This window comes from Panthera uncia (assembly GCF_023721935.1).
Source record: "Panthera uncia isolate 11264 chromosome A3 unlocalized genomic scaffold, Puncia_PCG_1.0 HiC_scaffold_11, whole genome shotgun sequence".
Classification (NCBI taxonomy): Eukaryota; Metazoa; Chordata; class Mammalia; order Carnivora; family Felidae; genus Panthera; species Panthera uncia.
In genome coordinates, this window is record NW_026057578.1 from 26648011 (window position 1) to 26656562 (window position 8552).

Genomic DNA, 8552 nt, shown 5'->3' on the forward strand with positions numbered 1-8552 from the left:
CTTTATGCTGTACCTTTTATTGCCGTGACTTATTAATTCACTGGAAGCCTGTATCTCCCACTCCCCTTCACCCAATAAACATTTAATTTTTAACTATTCAAAGTTTGGGACACATTGTACTATTTATGTTTGATATCCAGTTTTCATTTGCTGAGACTTACGGCTTATAATTTTCCCAATTATGCTCATTGAAAAATGTATGAACGTGCCTAAGTAATACCATATGAAAATATAAACCTTGTTCTTCCATATCTTTTACATAGGAAGAGTGAATGAATGGCCCCCTAAAACTTCTACGAAGTTACTTTGCATATTTAATAAAACTAAGCTAAACTATTCCACTTTCCCATCTTGTGCAGTAGGAGGTAACTAGTCTTCAATCTCATCTTCCCAAATATCTCCATTAACATCCACGGCCTGTGTTAACTGTTACAACCAGTTAAGACATGGGGAATCAGGATCAATGAAGTGTTCATAAGGGCCTGCTCTAGAGAAAGAACTCAATCCAACAGAAATAGTGCATCCACGCCGTCTTGTTATATCCATCTAATTTCTCCACGGGAGTCTCACAACACGGGCAGGTTTTTAAATTCTTTTCTCGTCACTTCTTACTTTCCATCTCTTCCAGTGCCTTCTTACCACACCTCTGTTCCAAAAGTCTTTTACTGGCCTCGCCTGCTTGCAAGTACTCATTTCATAAAACTTAATTTTTCTGCAGTCACCTTATGTTGAGAGATCCCATATGGAAGCGTCAGCCTGAACAAGGTACAGAAAGCAAAGTTGCAGCCAGGGAAGATGTCCATTGTGCAGCCAGGCTCCCACATTTCAGGTAGCTGGCAACATGACATCACATCTGCCGTCGAGTCCGCGGTGGCTGGAGGGGAGGGCGATCATAACGGGAAAATAACTCTGCTTCCACTAGTTCTTTGACCTGACCCAGAGTGGCCACCAAAGGGCACCTGGGTCCTGGGCAGTTGAGGCATTGAACTTGGCCATCTCTGATCTGGATTTCAAAGTAGTCCTTCGGACAGCCTTTGGAGTACGCATGCCTGCACTTCCAAAAGTACATGCATTCACTCATTCACCACCCACCTTCTCACGCAAACAGATATTGCACAGGAACAAGCATTTTATCTGCTGAGCTTGATCCAAGTCCAAGATTTCCTGGCTCAGACTCAACTGTGATTCCACATCCTGTGTGGGGCTCTCACCCACAACTTCCTCTTGTTTATATCAGGTCTGGCAGGTCCTCCAAAGAGGCTTGAGCCATCCTCTGCACTTTTTTCTGAGAACCCATCTTGAGGTCAAAAGGAGAGACAATATTCAGCTAGGGTCTCTTCCTTAAGAAATTGCATCTGGGCAGGGTGCCTGGGGGGTTCAGTGGGTGAAGCCTCGGATTTCCGCTCGGGTCATGATCTCATGATTCGTGAGTTTGAGCCCCGTGTCCTCTGTATGGACAGTTCGGAGCCTAGAGCCTTCCTCGGATTCTGTGTCTCCCTCTCTCTGCCCTCCCCCCACTCGCCCTCTGTCTCTGTCTCTGTCTCTCTCTCAAAAATAAACAAACATTAAAAAAAAAAGAAAAGAAGAAAGAAAGAAATTCCGTCCAGGCAAACAGGACCACGCTGTCATGGTGTTCTTACAGCAGGTTGTCTAAGTGTTTGCAGAAGCAAATAGCGCTCAAAAATGCCTTCAGATTTTGTGAAAAGTCTAAATAGATCCTGCTGTCTCCACCTTGGAGGGATTCTTGTTTTTTGGTTTTTTTTGCAAATGCATCTCCGTCATAAATACTCACCAGGGCCAGCAATTCATCCTCCTGAGCTTCTAGGTTTTCTGACTACATTTACATCCGAGAAGCCGAGGACAATATGACACTATAGCCTGCGTTTCATTCCACTTTTGAAAGTGGTTCTTTTGGACAGAGGAGAACTCTTGAAAAACAGTAGGTGTTCATTTATTGTTAGCAATCGTCATCATTATCCTTATTATCCTCACAACAGTCCTGGGAGGTAGGCGCCCATTCTTATCTCCATGCCTTTGCAGAAAATGAAGAAGTATCTACAGGTAAATTAGTAGAATTAACAGGAAAGCTTAATAACTTTTCTTGCTACAAGATCAACCACAATTGGCAAGTGAAGGAAGAGTATACAGTAGAAACCAAGGGTAGAATTGTAGTTACCAGGGTTCTGAGGGCAGGTGAGGGGAAATGGAGAGACGGTGGTCCAAAGGTACAAACTCCCAGTCATGAGATGAATAAGTTCCGGACATCTAATGTACAACATGGTGACTAAAGTTAACGATACAGTATTGTATACGTGAGGTGAAAGTTACTAGGGGAGTAGATCTTAAATGTCACCCCACAGAAAAAGGGTAACTATGTGACAGGATGGAGGCATTAGCTAATGCTACAGTGGTAACCATTCTGCAATATATAAGAGTATCAAATCATCGTCTTATGCACCTCAGACTTACACAATGTTGTACATCAATTGTATCTCAATAAAGCTGGGGGAAAAGTCATTAGGACTACTCAAGGTATTTTCTCCCTTTCTGAGAAAAGTTATTTAAATCAATGCGCCCACACATAAAATTCTGCCAAAAAAAGAGGATAAAGGTAAAAGAAAAGACACATTTACAATGGAATAAAAAAAACATCAAGTAACCAGGAACAAATCCAAAGAAAGTCAAGATTTCTATGTGGGAAACAAATAAATTGAGATCAATTCAAGAAGAGTAAAACAGATGGAGTACCTCACCTCCTATATGATTCAATATTCTCCAAATTGATCTGTAGATTCAGTGTGATCACAATCAAAATCCCATGCGTTTTCTCTTTATGTGCATTGACAAGCTGATTCAAAGATTTGCAGACACAAATGGGCAAAGAATAATCAAGATAATCTTGAAGAACAAAGTCATAGGATTTAAATTCTGATATTTTAAGATTTATCATAAAGCTATAGTAATTAGGAAAGTGTGACATTGAGGCAAAGATAAATGAACTAAGTAAACAAAATAGAGTCCAGAAATAGACCTAGTCATCCATGACGAGTGGAGTTCTGAGAAAAATGTCACAGCAGAGTAAGGGAGAAAGGATAATGTTTTCAATAAATGGCACGTTATCAATTGGATATCCATATTGAAAAAAATCTCACACCATCCACCTAAATCAATTCCACATGGATTATAGATCTCAATAAGAATATAAAACCTTCTTACTAACTTTCTAGAAGGAACATAAGAGAATATGTTTATGATCTTAGCATAAGTAAAGATTTTTTTTTAAGCATAAGTAAAGATTTTTAAACAGGACATAGAATATACTAACCATAAAGGAAAAGAGACAGATTTGACCTCATTAAAATTAGGAACCCTTGTTGAACAAAAAGATGTCAATAAGATAGAGAAAAGAAAAGTCATGGAAGCTATTTTTAAAACATATAACCAACAAAGATATTGTATCCAAGCTCCATAAAAATTTCTTACAAATCATTAAGAAAAATTCAGACCATACTGCAAGAGAAAAGAAGGTCAAAGTCTTGAACATTTCACAAAGTAGAATACCCAAATGACCAATGATCATAAGAAAAGGCTCTCAATCATACTGGTTATTGAAAAAGTGCAAATTAAAACCACAATGAGCTACCATTACACATGAACACCAGAATGGCTAAAATTAATAAAGACTGACAATATCAAATATTGTTGGGATGTTTTAAAATGGTACAACCACTTTGGGAACTATTTGACTGTAGGTAGAAAAGGTCATCACATGTTTATCTATGACCTATCAGTTTCTCCAACAGAAATGCCTATATATGTGCATAAAAAGATGTGAGCAAGAACAGTAGTATTCAGGGGCGCCTGGGCGGCTCAGTCGGTTCGGCGTCCGACTTCAGCTCGGGTCACGATCTTGCCGTCCGTGAGTTCGAGGCCCGCGTCGGGCTCTGTGCTGACAGCTCGGAGCCTGGAGCCTGTTTCAGATTCTGTGTCTCCCTCTCTCTCTGACCCTCCCCCCGCTCATGCTCTGTCTCAGAAATAAATAAACATTAAAAAAAATTTTTTAAATCATAGTATTCATAGTAGTATTATTCATAAATGACTCCAAACTGGAAAATATCCAAGGCCTATCACCATGTGACTCTCACAAACATAATGATGAACCAGACACAAAAGCCTAGTTATGTAGGATTCCATTTATATAAAGTTCAAAAGCAGGCAAGTCCAATTAGTGAATCTATGACAGAATTAAATTCAGGAGTGTGATTAACTTTGGTGAGAGCTGTGTGGACAGTGACAGGGTAGGAACAAAATCAGGGCTTCTGAGTTGGAAATAATATCATATTTCTTGACCTAAGTGGGGTTTACACAGTGTATTCACCTTGGGGTAATTCCTGTGTTGTACATTTTTTATTTGTGTATTTCACTGAATGTAGTATACACACTCTGGTAAGATAGTTCATTGAAAAAGTTGTGAGCAAATCTGAATGAACGGTAGGTATATAAAACAGTAATATTAAAACCACGTTTTAAAAAAAAAACATTTTTTCAATGTTTGTTTTTCAGAGAGACAGAGACACAGAGTGTGAGCAGGAGAGGGGCAGAGAGGGAGGGAGACACAGAATCCGAAGCAGGCTCCAGGCTCTAAGCTGTCAGCACAGAGCCCAACGCGGGGCTCAAACCCATGAACTGTGAGATCATGACCTGAGCCGAAGTCAGACACTTAGCCAACTGAGCCCCCAGGCCCCACTTATACCACATGGTTTTAAACCGTAAAAACATGACCAAAACAAGATATAATTTGGGAAGGGATATATGGGTTAAATTGTTGTAAAGCTCTTACATTCTCTAAGAAATGGTAAACTTCCTAATTTATACTATATTTTGATAACTCAAGCATGTATATTTTAAATTTTAGTGGCACAGCTAAGAAAATAATGATTTCTTGTGGACAATCTAATAGAAGGGTAAATAGAATAATAAAAATACCTAAGCTAAACCATGGTTTACTTTTAGTAAACAGCAGATATCCAATTTGCATTGGTATTTACACTGAGTTTACCATCACATCCTGTTTTTTATAATTCCTTACCAGTCTTGCTTTGATGTTCTATTCTTTATAATTCTTTATATTACCTCTTGGGTTTGCTCCTGACAGTGTATGTAGCACATAAGATTAGTCCCATGTTTCAACATACCCCAGTAAGGGTCTATTAAACTCAGTTTCCCTACAATCATTTCTTCTTTTTTTTTTTTTATTTTTTTTAAACGTTTATTTATTTTTGAGACAGAGAGAGACAGAGCATGAACAGGGGAGGGTCAGAGAGAGAGGGAGACACAGAATCGGAAGCAGGCTCCAGGCTCTGAGCCATCAGCCCAGAGCCCGACGCGGGGCTCGAACTCACTGACCACGAGATCGTGACCTGAGCTGCAGTCGGACGCTTAACCGACTGAGCCACCCAAGTGCCCCTCTTTTCTCCTTTTGATACTGTTTTGTAGTAGCAGATTCTCCATACAATTTGCACTGTAGTGTTGATTTCTCTTTAAACTGTTAATTAATATTCTATACATCCAACAAGCCCAAAGAAGTATACATACTAAAGCCATAATTAATATTATGATAGGATGACTTTTAAAAATTAAAAGAATACTGGTTTTAGGTAAATAGCCTTTGAAATTATCATTTTAACAATGTATAGTTAAGGTAGATTCTTTTTTTAATTTAAAAAAATTTTTTAAATATCTATTTATTTTGGGGGGGGAGGGGCAGAGAGAGAGAGAGAGACAGAGGATCCGAGGCAGACTCTGTTGACGGCAGTGAGCCCCATGTGGGGCTTCAAGTCACGAACCGTGAGATCATGCCCTGAGCTGAAGTCAGCTGCTTAACCGACTGAGCCACCGAGGCGCCCTGTCTTTTTAAAATTTTTTTAAAAATAATTTTTATTTTTATTTATTTTTTAGCATTTATTTATTTTTGAGAAAGAGAATGAGAGCAAGCAGGGGAGGGGCAGAGTGAGGGAGACAGGATCTGAAGCAGGCTCTGCGCCGTGAGCACAGTGCCCGATGCAGGGTTCAAACTCACGAACTCTGAGATCATGACCTGAGATGAAATCAAGAGTGGACCGCTCAACCGACTGAGCCGCCCAGGCGCCCCCTTAAAGCAGATTCTTGATTATCTATGCATAAGAATTCTCCTTTATCGGGGATGCCTGACAGCTCAGAGCCTGGAGTCTGCTTTGGATTCTGTGTCTCCCTGTCTCAATTCCCCTCCCCTGCTCTCTCTCGCAAAAATAAATAAACATTAAAAATTAAAAAAACAAAGAATTCTGCTTTATCAAACTGTTGATTAGTTTTAGTAGCTTGGTTTTCTAAATGCTCTACAGTGTGAGAGTTATTCTTCAGCTCTCCTTTTAGCTTAACCCAACTGATACCTAATGTACCATCAACATGTGGGGCTCAGTTGTCTAAAGCTTTCTGTAGACATCTTTCTTGCATGGGCCAATATATTTCCGGTCAATATCCATCAATTATTCTTACAAGTTAAATCACTGCCCAGAGAAAATAGTCTCATCTTCCCAAGTGATCCTTCCAAAATGACACAATATTTTATATTACTGATCATTAAAATTTGATTATGAGGTGCTCATTGGAGGGTACCTATAAAAATATTAGTGTAAGAAAATGCGCTGTTAGTTCTAAATCCTGGGGACAAATATGTCCAATCTGCCATTTCTAACATTTTCAGTATCAACAGTAACATTTGGATTATAGCTCCTGTCTTCTGTGTCCCCACGTCCTTGAACGACAGGCATCCATCGAACACACTTCTTCCACATCAGTGTAGGAGAAAACTTCCCTCCTTTAGTCTAATTAGTTACATTGGTTCGGCTTTCAGTAGTTTCGGTCTGCAAATCCCAACTTTCCGCTCTCGTATCTATGGTATGACCAACCTTTTTACATTATCCTGTAATCTTTCCATAGACGGCTCCATGCCCAATACCAGTTGTTTCCATAAGCAGGTACAATCCCGTAGTTCAGCACCAACAAGTGTATCCTGTGATTGTTGAACAGCTAGTTGTTTGGGTTTACAGCTGAGGGCTTGGGGCGGTTCTTTAGCCATATTTTGTTGCCACAGAACTTCATTTCAAGCTGTCCAATTCCAAATTCTGCCTCAATTTCATTCTAGTTTTGTTCCTACTGCTACTCCTGTGGTCGACTATGATTCCATCCTGTTTACCTTTGAATGATATGTTTCCACAATTGCCCCAACGTATTAAGTTGTTGATGAGTATCTCTATAGGATAAGAGTTTGTCATTCCAGTCCTGGTTCTGATTCTTTCTAAACTAGTACTTCATGGCTCTTTGAGTTCGATCCTGGTCCTTCTGGCCCCTCTGTAAATATTTTCCAGAATGGTAAAGGCCACTATGTTCAAGTAAAGTTGATTCATATAAGCAGCAGTAATACTAAGAAATACAGTTCATTTGGTTCTCCTAGAGGCCTTAAATATGGAGACTAAAGATTGCTAGGTTATAAACAGGATAAACTCATTTTTAAGGGACTGTGTATACATCTGGCCACACGATGGCAGAATGAGCCTAGGGAAACAAGCAAATCCTTTCTATCTGAAGTGTTTTCTTTCCATTTTATCAGGTGAGGGGTTATCCTTAACCTCTAAATTCATCGACCTTCCAAACCTTAACTCAAAGGGAGAAATACCATACTTGCAAATGGGAGTTAGCCTTAATTTTCACAGAAACAGGTAAGGCTGTTGATCACCATAAACTAGCGGTTTGATATAATTTTGCCAAAGAATTCTTTAGGGTAAGGTTCATGTATTCTACTTCTCTGGAAAACTGGGGCTGAGAAGGAGCGTGATAAGTTATTGGTGTTTGTAAGTTCTTACAGATCCTCTGATTTACCATAGAAGTAGAGTGACTTCATCTTCTGGATTCTAGATGTTTAGGAATTCCAAAGATTGGGATGATAAATTCAGTAAGGTTTTGCTCATTATTTGAGCATCTGCTTTAACCAATAGCAACACTCCTGGCGTTCTAGAAACCATATATACCATTACTGAACAGTATTTATTACCTTCTGATGGCAGAACTTCTACAATATTCAGCTATCACCAGGTCCTAGGTAATGTGGGCCTCAGTGGGCTTCCTTGATGTAACTTAGCTGTTGCATGTAATGTTCTGACAAACGGCACATGTTTGTATTACTTACTGATTTGGTCCTTATACAGGGGTGGTATAATTCCAAGGCTTTCAGTGTATTCATTTTGTTTGAATGATATTGCTGGTTAGAAGGCATGAAAAGCTATGTATGCGTAGAATTGGGGTATGGGAATAATCTCATGGGGTAATCCCCATATTCCTATGGTGCTTTTCTTAGCTCTCCTTGATTTCCAGTTTTCCAATCTGGGGGAGTTGCACATGTCTGAAACTGTGAATAGGAGTCCCTGGACAGAAGTAACAAAACTTCAATTTCCCCAGTCCAAACCTTAGTAGACACTTTTGTGCAAATTCATGTCCTTCAGAGAGCTCGTCTCGTC

The 8552-nt window shown here is 39.5% G+C and overlaps 1 pseudogene; it reads right to left on the reverse strand.

The window, feature by feature from the left end:
- Positions 1-369: 369 nt before the first annotated feature.
- On the reverse strand, positions 370-1840 carry LOC125936707 (E3 ubiquitin-protein ligase RNF14-like; annotated as a pseudogene).
- Positions 1841-8552: the final 6712 nt, after the last annotated feature.